Source organism: Ochotona curzoniae, unplaced genomic scaffold (genome assembly GCF_017591425.1).
Source record: "Ochotona curzoniae isolate NIBS_2020 unplaced genomic scaffold, NIBS_Ocur_1.0 contig_4792, whole genome shotgun sequence".
Lineage (NCBI taxonomy): Eukaryota > Metazoa > Chordata > Mammalia > Lagomorpha > Ochotonidae > Ochotona > Ochotona curzoniae.
Genome location: NW_024466389.1, coordinates 7400462 through 7415678, shown reverse-complemented (window position 1 = coordinate 7415678; position 15217 = coordinate 7400462).

The window sequence follows — 15217 nt, the reverse complement described above, 5'->3', positions numbered from 1 at the left end:
GTAAAAATTCCAACTTGCCATAAACTACTCCTCTGTAAGGGGCAGGCCCGTGTGCTCCCGTCTCTCCACCTCTGTCCATCCATTCCTTTGTAATTGGGCTGTGATGTCCATTGGCAAAATAGCTGCCTGTCTCCAGGTCTGATTTCTCGAGCACCTCCAAGCACCTTTCCGGCAAGTCCCAAAGGCACAACGCTCTGTTGTGACAGATTTCTGTTTCCAAGGCAGTGATTTTGCTTCTTCCCCGCCCCCAGCATGCTTTGTCAATCTGTGCGGAGGATTCCTCGCTGTGTTCTGTTCTTGAGGATACTGAAAGTCACAACTCCGAGACAAGTGTCACCTCTCTAGGGCTTCCGGATAGCTCATCAGCGGTGGGAAATGGAGCATTGCAAGGCAGAACTGATTTTCTGCTCTAACAGGGCTTGGGATTCAGCTAAGAGAAAAGCCCTGTTTCTCAGCCTGTGTGTGGACTTCTTGTGCTTGGGAGTGGAGGGTAGACCAGATGCTTAGAGGAATTCTGCCTGAGAGACCTTGCAAGCAGGATGGGAAACTGGTTAAGTGGGGATCACACCCAATGAGGCATCCCTACACTCCTTTCTCTTTCTTCAGGTGATGAATTCACCCTCTGCTGGGGTAATTTGTTGGCTGAAGAACTGCGTAGCTGGTGACCTGTCCAAGTTCAGATCCCAGGTGGGTGGGAGTGGCACTGTGTGAATGTTTCCCCGGGTGTTTTGTGATGAGCTGGCCCTGCTGAGAAGGGCATCTAAGGTTCAGGAGGACCGAGGACACAGCAATGGCTCAGAATCCGACCGCCCGCTGCCTTCCTCTCCTCCCAGACATCTCAAGCCCAGTGTGCTTCCTGACCAACGGGATTCTCTACATAGCTACAACCAGCTCCTTTGGATGAATGTGTTTCTGTCCTTGGTCTATTCCTTGGTCTATTCTGGAAGCTTCTAGAGCTGCCATGCAAGGGAGCTTCAGAAAGTTTGTGGAGTAGGGAATGAAAAGAGGTGTCCTTGAGACAAACAACTTTGGAGATCCCAGTGGAGTTATGACACCACACACCTCTCTATGAAGCTCTTGAAGGCCCCCTTCCCTCTGCATCGGGAGCCCATATGTGCCTCCCTGGTAACCTGCGAGGGTGACAACCCATCTGATGACCACAGAAGCAGCCAAAAGCGCCTGTCACCTTCCTTCCAACATTGAGTCGAGTTTTCCTCTCTGCATGGACTAGTTCAAACGATGGGAGCCTGGGGAGTGCACACAGTGTCATTGACACACAAGCTTGGCTTGGCTGCGCTAAGTCCTACTACAGTTTGGAAACCGTTTGTCCTGAAGAGGCTCACTACTTCATGAGGGAGGCTGAAGGTGGAAGCTTTAAGAGATGGGGCCCCATAGGAGGCCATTAGGTCATGCCCAGCTATGGGGGTGGGCTGGGACTCTCATGTGCCTGTTGTGTGCAGGTGGTTGCTGTTCCACATCTCTGCGATGCTGTGTCAAAGCTGGGACCTTCTCCAAGGTGCTGGACTCTGCAGGTGCCAGAATCATGAGCCAAAGGGACTCCTTCACTTCCTGAGTTACCCAGCCTTGAGTGTCACCTGCTATAGCAACACCAATACAGCACTCCACAGCTATCTTGGAGGACTGCCTTGCACCCTTTGTGTGAGGTCAGACTGTATGATTCCCCATGCCACACAATCAACACAAGACAGAGGCAGGAAGGAGAACCAGATCCACCTGACTCTCCCTGATCTGAGAGCTCAGCTACATCAGAGGTCCTGGATTTGGTTGCTTTGGAGGCCCCTGGAGAAGAGAAGCCAGAGGTGGGTGTGCCTCCTGGGATGACCTTGAATTAACTTGCTGACATTATGAGCAGATTGTAAATTCTTAGCTATTAATTCCAGGTCTTCATGTAATTCACTTCAATGTGAATTACAACTCAGTATAACGACTCCTCTTTGGTGTCTACGTGTTTTTTCTGATATACCTTGGTCTCCAGCAATCCAGCAGCTTCAGGTCCCTGGTTTAGACACCAGTCAAAAATTGCAGACTGTTTGGATGCAAGCAGAGGTTTCTCCCCCCCATTCATCAAGATGGGCAGTTGCTAGAATGAACTCAGAAAGGCTCTGAACTTTTGTTTGCCAATTTAGTATGGACGACATAACTCGGGTACAGCCAAATGCAGCAATGCCTGGGCAAGGTGTGCATGGGGAGGGGTAGGCAGAGCACTGTGACCTGTCCTGGCACTTCATTCACCTGCCTGCTAGTCCATGTCATCACTTTTCCATTGTCCAACCAACCAGTGAAGTTTTGACGCCGTCAAAGTGAAAGATCGTTATTTAGGGTCTTGGGGACACAGATTCAGACAGCACCAGATAAGTGCTCTGCAGAAGTAGGGACAGGAAGAGTTTAAACAGGCAAGTGGCACTGATTTATTGCAAAGCAGTGCAGGCTCCTTGGCAGAAGACTTCCATTGAATGGGGAGGGAGGACATAAAACGTGATTAAAGGCGGGAAGAGATTGTATTAATGTAGTAAAAACTGTCCCAAGAGTCAGATAACTTTGGGCACACAGCCGGGGCCTCTGGACTCTTCCAGATGCCCACAGTTCGAGGCTGTTGGTGACCAGAAATTCATGATCGAGGCAGTACCACCAGACATTTTCTGAAGGACCACCTGACTCCATCTGAAAAACTTTCCATGTCACTTTCATCCCAATTTTCCTTTCATGTTCACACATCAACCTGGCAGCTCTCTGAATCTCGTTATTCAAGAGTTTTCTTTTGTAGAGATCAACCTGTGGTTCTCCCTAAAGCTGTCAGAATCTCTTGATTGAAGTTGATGTCAAGATCAGCCTCCCTCCTGCCTTCCCTCTCTTCCCCATGGATAGATCAGCTGATAAGGCTGAGAGTCCTCCCTTACTGGGGCCACCCCCAACTGCAAGGCTGCCCAGGGACCCCTCTCTTTGTCACCTTGTTGGTATATCCTCAGGAGTAACCTAACAGGGCTTGTAGTGAGCAACAAGAGACACTCCTATTCCTCAGCCAGCTCTGAGTTTCAAGAGCTCTGAGCCGGGGACCAGGGACAGAGACCAGCCCAGCATCCCCCTTCAGTCTCTACCAGAGCACCTGAACTAACGGGCTTTCCAAATTTCCTGTTGTTCCCCTATTTCCAGGACCTCTGCTCCCCAAAACCCCTCAGCTGTGGGAGGGAGCCCTGGGCACAGGGGATTGAATTATGACATTAACAACAGCTGCTGCTCGGCTGCTAGGCTGCTGGCTGCCTTGCTGCTGCAAGTGACAGAAAATCACAAGGCCCTGCTGACAAAGAGCTCAGATTTGACCAAGGAAAGAGCCCTTCTCGTGCCAGCACCCAGACAACAGGGCTGAGAATGGGGAAGGGATGAATCTATCAACACGAAAACTGTTGGGTCTGCCTTTGCAGGAACCCAGGGTCATGAGCCAAACGTGACACGATGGGACACAGGTGTCTTTGTAAAAATCATCTGTTTGTTTATTTGAAAGTTAGAGTTACAGAGATTGAGGGACAGAGATTTTTCATCTGCTGGTTCACTCTCAAGGTGGCTTCAATGGCAGAAGTGAGAACAAAGCCAGGAGTTAGAAACTTCTTCCAGGTCTCCCCGCTGCGTGCAGTGTCCCAAACGCTGGGACCATTCTCTGCTGCCTTTCCCAGGCACATTAACTGGATCAGAAGTGAAACAGCCAGACACAAACTGGTGCCCATTTGGGATGCTGGGGTCGTAAGCGGTGGTTTTTCTCACTACATCACGATGCTGGCACGTACAGGTATCTTGATTAGCATCTTATCTGCTAGGCTAACCCCCCACCTTTCCCCCATGGGTGTGCCACCTCCCACCCCCCGCCCCGTAAATGGATTAAAGCTCATATTAGTCAGCTCTTGTTACTAGAACAACATGTGCAAGTCAGGTTAACTTCATGAAGAAAGGTTGATTTTGGTTCATGGTTCTGGAGGTGTAGAGATAATGTCATCGGATCCCACTGTTCTGACCTCAACAGCATCCTGGCTGGCAGAGTCCTGAAGTGCCACAGGGTGTCACACAGCAGGAGACACACAGCACACATGCTGGTCTTGGTGTGTATGAATCTACGCCACCACCAGGATCCAGCCTGATGCCTCAGGCCCATCTAATCAGTTTGTTACAGGCCCTGCCCCTAAACACTGCAGCTGATTCACCCATCCTCTTAGCTCTTTAATCTAAGTGTCTGGGGACCAACCTCCCGACAAATATTGGAACCACAGCAACTCGAATAGCCTGGGCCATTGTCCTGCAATGAGTTCCCGATAAAACAATGACAGTGACCCCTTGCCCCATCCTTCTCTCTGTCCACTGCTACTCCCCTGTCCCTGTGCCCCACACACCCCCTGCAGTGTTCGCTCCCTCTCCCACCTCCTAGCCTGGCTTGCATAAGAAGACCCTCACCAGAAATGAACCCCTCAAGCTTGGATTTGCAGCCCCCAAACCTGTAAGAAATAAATCTCTTACCCAGGCTAAGTCATTCTGGGAAAGCAACATAAAACTAGCCGGGACAGTGAGCTCAGCCCTCCAGGTGCTGGGTTAGGGTCCCTGTGGACTCGTCCCACCCACAGACCCCGCATGGCCTCTTACAAGGAGATTGCCCCGGAAGGGACCTTAGGTATCATTTAACCCAAGAGCCTGACTGTTTCGAGATGGAATCAAAGACAAGTGAGGCCAGTGATCTGCTCCGAATGACGAAGCACCTTCGAGGTCACACTGGCCCTAGAAACGCACATTTGCTGAATCAACAGTTCTGGGCTCCCTTCCGCTTCGCACGGTAGGAGCAGTGACACCCAGGGACACTCGGGGGCCCACACCAGCCTGCTCCTGAGAGCCAGTCACTGGACATTCAGGAATTTTGCACGCTGATTGGTAAATACAGCCATTTTAAAAAATCAGAGTACAGAAGCTCACGATTAAACGGATGATATTAAACATGAGGGCAATCTTGAACATTCAGGGCTGTCCTGTTATTTACCAGAACTTAGAAAGTAGAAGCAACTCAGATATTCACGAATCAAGAGGGACAAAATGTGGCCTGTCCAGCCAACGGAACGGTCTTCAGCTCTAGAAAGGAATGGGATTCTTACAGACACTGTAGAATACATGCACGTGGAGGCCAGCGTGCTCGGGGAAGGATCCCACACAGGGGCCAGCGACTGAATGATCCTGTGTGACATATCTCCAGCAAGCCAATCCCGACGGACAGAAATAGATTGGCACCTGCTGAAGGGAAAGAGAACAGGTGTTTCTGCTTAACAAGTAGGGGATTTCTATTTGGGGTTACAAAGAAGTTTTGGAAACAGATCACGGTATCAATGATACTGAATTGTGCACTTTAAAATGGTAAAAACGGGAAAAAAAAAAAGGAAATATGGTAGATATTTGGAGTTCCTCAGTGCCTCATTGTTCTACTTTCATCCTTGTCTACGCATTTGAGGCTGTGTCTGTTACATCTGCACGGTTAGACATTCTACCAAAGGGGGCCCTGCTGCAGGTCTTCCCAACTCCGCACCCAGTGGTGTCATGTTGGAAACTTGGCATCTACCATGGTGGGAGGGCTTAGATCATGGCAGTTGGAAAACACTAGAAACCAGGGAGACCCACATCCATGTGAACTTTCCCTCCTATTTTATAGAAGAAAGTGATGGGGAAGTAACACAAGTTGAAACATGCGTTACGTCTGAAAATGAAGGGATCATTGCTCGGGTTCAGCCAAGACGCCCCTTACTCATGAAGTTCCGGCGTGCCTCCTCGTGGTGTTCCTTGACTCAACACTCATGCTGGCACGCGGTTCGATGGTCAGTGACCTAGGCAACGCCGTCCCTGAATTGGCTATGATCATGCAGGCGTCAGTGGTCCATTTTCTCTAAAATGTGATTTTTTAAAAAGATTATTTCAAAGGCAGAGTGACTGTGAAGAGAGAAAGAAGGAGAGACTGAGGGAGATGGATGTTTCAGCTACTGCTTCATAGCTGGGGTCGTGGCAGCTGAAGCCAGGAGCCCAGACATTCCTCTGGGTCTCCCACGTGGTTACAGGGGCCCAAGCACTTGGACCATCTCCATTGTTTTCCCAGGCACTTTAGCAGAGAACTGGATTGGAAGTGGAACAGCTGGGACATGAACTGGTACCTTTACGGGATGCTGGCCCTACAGACAGTGGCTTAACTAACTGTTCCACAGAGCCTGACTCTCCAAAGGTGATTTGAGGGTATGGCGTGGTAGCCTAGTGGCTTAAGTCCTTGCCTTGCACATGCTGAGATCCCATATGTGTGCCAGTTCTAATCCCTGCTTCCCATCCAACTCTCTGATTGCGGCCTGAGAAAGCAGTCGAGGATGGCCCAAAGCCTGGGACCTTGCACTCACGTGGGAGACCCAAAAGGTGCTCCAGGCTCCAGGCTCCTGGCTTCAGATTGGCTCAGCTCCAGTCATTGTGGCCACTTGTGGGCAGCCTTGCGAGGAAGGGGCATTGGGACTTTAGGAAAAAGTAGATCCAATTTCTTTTTTTTTTTTTTAAGATTTATTTATTTTTATTACAAAGTTAGATATACAGAGAGGAATATCTTCCATACGAGCACAACGGCCAGTACTGCGCCGATCTGAAGCTGGGAACCAGGAATCTCTTCCGGGTCTCCCACATGGGTGCAGGGTCCCAAAGCATTGGGCCATCCTCGACTGCTTTCGCAGGCTACAAGCAGGGAGCTGGATGGGAAGTGGAGCTGCCGGGATCAGAACCGGTGCCCATATGGGATCCTGGGCGCGCTCAAGGTGAGGACCTTAGCCACTAGACCACGCCACCAAGCCCGATTCAATTTCTTTTTCTCTCCCAGTGGAAATGAATTTATTTTTTCACGCTGAGGGTCAGTCCGCTGTAGATGCTTCTTGTCTCCTCACTTCCTGGAGATCAAGCAAGAATCCATGTTGTTTGATATTTAAATGACTGAGCCTAAGAACTTGCTTGCGTATTGGTTGGCTTACATTGCACATCCCAGCTGTGACCATTTTGGGAGTGAACCAGTGGTTGGAAGATGGTTCTCGTTTTGTCTCTTGCTCCCTCTTACTGTCATTCTGCCATTAAAAGAAAGAAATGGATTTTCTGGTGATTACGATGCCCAGGGATTTTATTAAAAACATCGATGTTTCAACAGAGGATGGCTACAAGGAACGCCTGTATCAGTGCTGTCCCCTCTTACACAGGGAGAGCCCCCCAGGCTCCTGGCACACAGATGACGCTGGGGTACGAGACCCTATCTATGTTATGCCTTCTACTACACACAGGCACCTAGCAAAAAGGTTTTACTGTGCAAATTAGGCACTAGTAATAATGAATAATAAAGTACAGTCCTCATAACCACTCTTGTTGCTTCCTGCACCAAACACTCCCCCTGGATTCTGCTCAGCCTTCTTGCACTGGTGCCAGGTGGCCAGTGCCCTCTGCTCAGCCTTCTTGTACTGGTGCCAGCTGGTCAGTGCCCACATGATGAGGACAGAGCAGGCACAGTGAGGTAGAATGAGGCTGCCCCGATGCCCTGTAAGAATCAGTCGAACACAAGCACCAGGACACCCTGCCAGGTCATCTGATGGCAGAGACCAATGAACGACTCATGAGTGGGTAGTGACAGAGGGATGCCTCCCAGCCCCCTTGCGTGGACCAGAGGATGACGGCCGTTGGTCCTGCTCACAGGAAAGGGGAGACTCGGGGAGAGGCAAGTGTGTGCTGACTTATCTCCCCGACGAGCACAAACCCTTGGTGATCACAGGACACCTGCTTGGCCTTCCTGTGCTTAGCTGGGCATGACTGTGTGGAGCAGGTGTTGGGGAGGCTCTTGTCCAGCAGGCGGGTGGTGGGCGCTCCTTCGTACCGCCGTGTTTTGCACACCTTTGCCTCACTGTGCACCACAGAGCCTAAGTGCTTCTGTGGCTACATACCACACCATGCTGCTTGCTGGGGTCTCGTGGTGGAACCACAGCCAAGTGCCTTTGTAACCCAGTTGTCCTGAGCACCCAGGAGCTCACCACAGGTTTTAACTGAGCACTCCCAAGCCTCAAGTCGCCCAGCCATCAAAGCCAGGCAACAATACCTGCCCCCTAGTACTCTGAACAAGTCTTGTGATAATAAAATGATTAATAGATAAAAGTTCCTTGACAAAATGCATTGGAGACTCCACAAAGCTCAAAGCCAGCAGACTCTGGCTCAGCCAAGGTACCTAGCTACTCCGCTGAACCTCGGCTGGACCCGAGCTGGACCTGAGCTGGACCTGAGCTGGACCTGAGCTGGAACTGGGCTGGACTTCAGCTGGACCTGGGCTGGACCTGGGCTGGACCTGAGCTGGACCTGAGCTGGACCCGAGCTGGACCTGAGCTGGACCTGGGCTGAACTTTAGCTGGACCTGGGCTGGACCTGGGCTGGACCTGAGCTGAACTTTAGCTGGACCTGAGCTGGACCCGAGCTGGACCCGAGCTGGACCTGGGCTGGACCTGGGCTGGACCTGAGCTGGACCCGAGCTGGATCTGGGCTGGACATGGGCTGGACCTGGGCTGGACCTGAGCTGGACCTGGGCTGGACCTGAGCTGGACCTGAGCTGGACCTGAGCTGGACCTGGGCTGCCTCTCACATGTACAGCTCCCAGGACCACGGCAGTGCATGTGGGAGTGATGGGGTCAGTCAAGGACAGTGACCGGGAACTGATGGCTCAGAATCCCCGCATTTCTACAGACCTTCCCACTCTGCTCTTCGTTTCTACCCTCCCCTCCTCTCTGGGCTTTGGCCAGACCCAAGACCCTACCTCCGCTTGAAGCATGGCCAAGAGCAGGGTTTACACTCATGGGAAGGAATGAGACATGGCAGCTGACCTGGGCATCAGTCCCCTGGGTGTGGCCCCCTATCCTCCCGTTCTGCGACCTGCTTCCAAGTGAGGATATGACAGCTGCCAGGCAGGTGCAGGACCCCAGTGATGGGGCAGTACTGCCCCAGCTAGGACACACTGCTCCAATGACTCCATTCCACTCCTGTAGTTCTTCAGCCTAGAAAGTTCCAGGTTCCATTATTCTGGCAACTCAAGCCTACCCCAGCCAGTGCCCCTGACTAATGCTTTGCAATAACAAACATTGTCCTTTTCTCTTTCACTGCTGGGTTCCTGATGCTTAAAATCCCATCAGGCTCTTAGGAGGTGCTCAGACGAACACTTAGGTGGAAACAAATGGAGCCAGAATGCTGTGTTTGAATCTCTGCGGAGACATGTTGGCTTAAACCCTGTGGGCCTCACTTTATCACCTGTAAAATGGACGTGGTGATGGAACCTGTCTTGTGGATGATACAGAAGGTTAAGGTCATAGATGGAGGCTAGCAGAACAGTTCCTGGCATCACTATATGAGTTCATTATTCCTACGATTCCAACTGCAGCAACACCACAACTCCTGAACCTGTGAGGGCTTCAGGGATTCTGCGGGGATCCCATGTTCCACTGCAACCTACAGGGAAGAGGTCATGGCTGCCAGAGTCATCCCTGAGCGTGCTGCTGCCTTTGGCTGGTACAGACCAAGTGGCAACACCAAGGAATTATTTGTTCAAGAACTCAGGGTGACGGTTTACGGAAAGTCATGCAAATTTATGCAAATCACACATGAATTCGTATAAAAATAGCCTCTTGTGTACCTCCACATTTACTAGAAAGAATTCTGGTGGCTTTATACTGTTCTGCCTTCAGTATTGTCGGGTTTCCAACCTGCGCTCTGAGAGACTTGCACCTGCAGGCACAGAGGTGTGTGCATCCTCAGGGGGAGGGGCAGAGGTGGCTGGGTGACGGCCTCAGTATAACTCAGTGATGACAGTGGTGTCTGATATAAAAGGAGCATTACAGAGGCCACCACAGGGGTACAGTTGCTTAAGTCACAGCTTGCTATGCCAGCATCCCACATGGGTACTAGTTCAAGCCCTGGCTGTTCCACTTCTTGTTTTTATTTTTTTTTTAAGATTTATTTTTATGGCAAAGTCAGATATACAGAGAGGAGGAGGAAAGACAGAGAGGAAGATATTCCGTCCAATGATTCACTCCCCAAGTGACTGCAACAGCCAGAGTTATGCCACATCACAGGAGCCAGGAACTTCCTCCAGGTCTCCCACATGAGTGCAGGGTCCCAAGGCTTTGGGCCATCCTTGACTGCTTTCCCAGGCCACAAGCAGGGAGCTGGATGGGAAGTGGGGTGGCTGGGATTAGAACTGGCACCCCATGGGATCCCAGCATGTCTAAGGTGAGGACTTTAGCCACTAGGCCACTGCGCTGGGCCCTGGCTGTTCCACTTCTGATCCAGTTTCCCCAATAATATACCTGGGAAAGCAGTGGAAGATGGTTTAAGCGCTCTGCTTCTCTGTAGCTCTGCTTTTTGAGTAAATAAATCTTAAAACAAAAAACAAAACAAAACAAAACAAAAAAACAAAACAAAACCCCAGGCTTGGGTCCAGTGCCTAAATCCTAGCCTTGCCTGTTACAGGTGCCAGTTCATGTCCTGGCAGTCCCATTTCCCATCCAGCTCCTTGCCTGTTGCCTGGAAAAGCAGTCGAGAACAACCCAAAGCCTTAAAACCCTGCACCCGCCTGAGTAGGTGGAAGACCTTTCTCTTTACATATCTGCCTTTTCAATAAAAATAAATAAATCTGAAACAAACAAACAGAAAGCTCAGGCTCTGAGACCCTTCCTCAAGCATTCTAATCAATGGCGACTCAAGGCCCTCCCCAGGCCACACGAGCAGTAAACGAAGGGTGAACTTTCAAGTGTTTGGGACGAGGTGACCCAGAGCACCAAGGCTGGGCTTGGTGACAGCGATGGCACAGGGAGTCTTGTAAGGGGTCAGCGAGTGTGGCCGGGCTCACCACTCTCAGGACCATGAGTGACCAGGGGAAGCCACGAGGCTCCTGATCCATGGTCCTTGCGCGGCTGCCCACAGAGGCCAGCAGCAGCAGCACCAGTGGCCTTTCCCAAACAACTCGGCCCTCAGCATCACTTGTTCGTACATGCACACACTGTCAAGGTTACAGGAAGCACCTGCTCCAGGCTGGGCTCCACTTCAAGGACCCTTTCTCATCTGCCCGGAGAACACGGTCATGTAAGCCATTAGCACCATGCCAGCCAGGAGGAGCAGGCACCAAAGCCTGGACAGCAAGAAATGCAGAGGAGACAGGCAGAGGCTGTGCGGATGACACAGGGTGAGCAGTGCCTGGCAGGAGTCCCCAGCCGCAACGCTGTGTGTTCCCCCACAAGTGTGGCATTGTCTGGCCTCCTTCTCCAAGTCCCACTCAGGAAAGAGTTGATGGGGTCGACACGTCCCCTTCCCCAGACCCTCCAGCTTAGGTGGCCCTCCTGCCTCCACTTACCTTTGACACGAAGCAGGTGTGTATGTGGTGGCTACTGTCCACGCCCAGTCCTCGAGCTGCCAGCTGCCAGCCACCGGAACCCTGTCACCCGAGGAGGCTGTGAGGCACCCGAGGAACCCAGACTGTCAGCTCTGTCCTAGGTACCCAGAGATCGAGTCCAGTGCCTGCCTTAGGAATAGTTTTAAAATTTGAGGGGGTGGTTCTGGGAGGGTGCAGGGGAATCGAACTGTGAGGGCAAGAGTGGGCACACATGCTCTCACCCACTAACTCACTCCCAGATGTCCAAAAGAGCTGCAGCTGAGCCAGGACCGAAGCTGAGTCTGGGGCTCACCGCAGGTCTCCCATGAGGGTGACAGGAACCCAGTGACTTGAGCCACACCCTGGGGGTGCGTTAGCATGAAGCTGGAGCAGGAATGAACTCCAGGCACCAGGGTGGGATACACTGCCAGTCCCACGCCCACTCCCTTCTGGGCAGAGGACGTCCACATGACAAAAACATCCCCACCCTCGATATGGCGCCTCTCCAATGTCATACCCCATTTGAGACGATCTCCTTCTACCCTCCCAGTAGACCCCGAGTGGGTGTGTTCCCTGCCTGACAGGCGAGGCAACTGGGATACAGGGAGAGTGTTCAACACACAGAAGAGAAACAACCAGGAGGTGGCAGGACCAGGGCTTGGGCGCAGGCTGGCTGGCGCCAAGGCCAAGGCTGTTAGCTCTCAGTCTTGCTTTTCCCAGACCTACTGCTTGTGTTTTGGGACACTTCAGAATATGAGGCTGCGGCCGGTGCGATGGCTCAGTGACTAAATCCTCACCTTGCATGCGTCAGGATCCCATACAGGCACCTGTTTGTGTCCTGGCCTGGGAAAGCAGTGGAGGACAGCCCAAAGCCTTGGGACTCTGGCCCATGTGAGAGACCCAGAAGATGCTCCTGGCTCCTGGCTTTGGATCGGCACAGCACCAGCCACTGTGGTCATTTGGAGAGTGAACTAGTGGACAGAAGATCTTTCTTCCTGTCTCTCCTTCTTTCTTTAAATCCTTCTTTCCAATAAAACGAATTCTTTTTAAAAATGTGTAAGTTTAGGGCTGGCGTTGTGGTGTGCCATGTTAAAGCAATGCCTGCAGTTCTGTCATCCTCTATTGCTGGTTCAAATCCTGGCTGCTCCACTTCCAATCCAGCTCCCTGCTAAGGAGCCTGAGAAAGCAGCAGATGCAAGTGCTTGGGCCCCTGCACTCATTTGGGAGAGCTGAATGAGGCTCCTGGCTCCTGGCTGGCTAGCCTCGATCCTGCAGCTGGCATTTGGGAAGTGAAGCAGCAGGTGGAAAATTGTGCATGCGTGTTGTCCCTCTGTGCAAATCTTTCAAATAATAATTTTTCAAAAAGAGAATTTTTGAGTTTTCTCCCAGCCTAGCTGTCCTGAGCACTAAACACCCTAACCTAGCAGTGATGATCCTTTGCCCAAGAAGGAGAATAAATGGGATTGGGACTCGTCCAGGCTAATCCTGGAGGGCCCCCGGAGGAGGCCAAACTTACTGAAACAAACTTGGCAAGCCGGGGGGAGGGCTGGAGGGAGTGTGAAGGTCCTTGTTTATAGGGTTCTGCATGGCGTTGATGGAGCGGACGCAGTATGTCTGAGCAATCTCGGGCCAGAGCCATAATGCTCCGTTTGGGCTGGTGGAAGTTTCACTTTCCAGGGAGGAAGTGAGAGGATCAATTGTTTCGTTTTCATCTGTTTCTGAGTGAAGTGGGCCAAGGCGGGCCAGAAGAGTTAAAACAGAGTTAAAACAATGTGTGAGCCGAACAGGTGGCACCCCCGGTCGTGTTCCACCTGCTGATAGTGGGGGACAGAGACCCAGCAGCATGCAGCATAGTTCCATAGAGTTAAGCTGTTCCGGACACAGGGCTAGAGTGTGCTTCCTGTCTTGAGCTGCAGAGACGGCCTCCTGCCTGCTGCCCAGGCGGTGAGGAACTGACCGAGTGAGACACCTGGTAACTCAATGTCACTGCCATATAGCCAAAGCTGCGTGGAGATTCCCACTCCGGCACACAACATTGTGGCATCCCTCGGGGCCTAGGAGTCTGTGGTTTCTTTTATTAAAGATAATACTCATGTACTTGTTTGAAAGGCAGAGGGAGAGCTAGAGACAACGGGAGAGACAGAGACCTTCTGTCTGCTGATTCACTCCCCAAGTGGCCACAACACCCACGGGCTGGGCCAGGCCAACGGCAGGAACCCTGCCCAGGTCCCCCGTGTGGGTAACATGGGCCATCTTCCACTGCCTTTCTAGGTGCATCAGCAGGAAGCTAGACTGGAAGCGGAGTAACCAGGACTTGAACGGTGATAAAGGATGCTTGCGTCAGAAGCTGCAGCTCCACAGCACTGGCCCGCTTGGTTCATTTCACTGTCTAGTCTGGTAACCCAGCAGGAAGAGCTCTGTCCAGCACTGCTCTTACAGGGATCGGGCTCCACAAGGGGGACTTCTAGGGGTTCCTCAAGGTCGCAGCATGGGCAACCAAGCCAGGAAGTACTCTACAGACTGAGGAGTATTGAAGATGGGGGAACTGGGACAACCTCAACCCCCAGGTTTGTCAAATCCCACCATCCAGCAGGCCTCACAGGACAGGTGGCCTCTGAAGCTGGCCATCTGGGGTTCTTGCCCTCAGGTTTCCCCTGCAGTATGGCTCCTCCAGTCTGGAAGGGATCCCTCCCCGGGGAGGGCGCAGGTGCAGGTGGGAGCTCCAAACCCTGCGTTCTATTTCCGGTGCCTGCCACTGACTCATAGCATGCCCTTGCCACTCTTCCGAGGTCACCGCTGGTGGCAAAGCTTGCATTTTCCCAAGTGACTGGGATACAGGCTCCCCAGGCACTCCCACCACGGCTAAGGCCACAGGGACGAATCTGGCTTAGGTGAAGCTTCATCAGGGCTCGGGGGACACCGGGATCAAGACCCACACAGGTGATGCCTGAGAGAGCTGAGCTCACAGCCACTTCCCCAAGAGGTCTTTCTCCAAGCATCTGTCCAATCACATTCTCCCACAGGTCACTTCTCCTGTGGCCCCCACACTGTCTGTGGGAGGGGACAGAGAGGGTGTTGGGGGTGAGGTCTCTACCAATTTCAGGATGAAAACATCAAGGCCAGGGACAGCATTTCTCTACCCCTGCCGTGCCAGGAGTGTCCTCTTCTGGTTTTCCTGCCACGTGTCTCCATTTTAAGTTCTCTGCTTTGACCAAGGAGAAATTCACCTCTCCCATCACCCAAGCACAGACTCATGCTCACCAGAAAAACACTGGTGCCAACGCCGGGTTCACAGCCGACACCTGTGGCATCCGCTGCAGGATCCTGCCTCTATGCCTTCACCAGGCTCTGAGAACAGCTCATCCTCCAGGGACCCAGGCTGGGAAGTCCCCGGAGAGCCTAAGCAGCAGCCCTGGGCAGGGGGGTGGGGGATCCTGTGGCCAGGGGTGAGGTTAGGCCTCCATGGGTGCAGTGCACCTGCCTGCTCAGCTGTAGGGAGGGCCATGTGCACACACACACACACACACACACACACACACACACACACACACACACAACTCCTGAGTGAGGGCTAAAGCCAGGCTGGAGGGAGCAGCCAGAACCAAGCCAAAGGCTGGAACACAGGAGAAGTCATTTCACACAAAGGGAGGTGGCGGGGTCCGGGGGGGTGCTGGGGGGTGGCTCGCCTGCTGCCACTTGCCTGTGCTCTGTGAGGCTCTAAAGGAGGCGTCACATTTGTAGGGGGAGGCAAGACCCTCACTTCTGGACCATCAT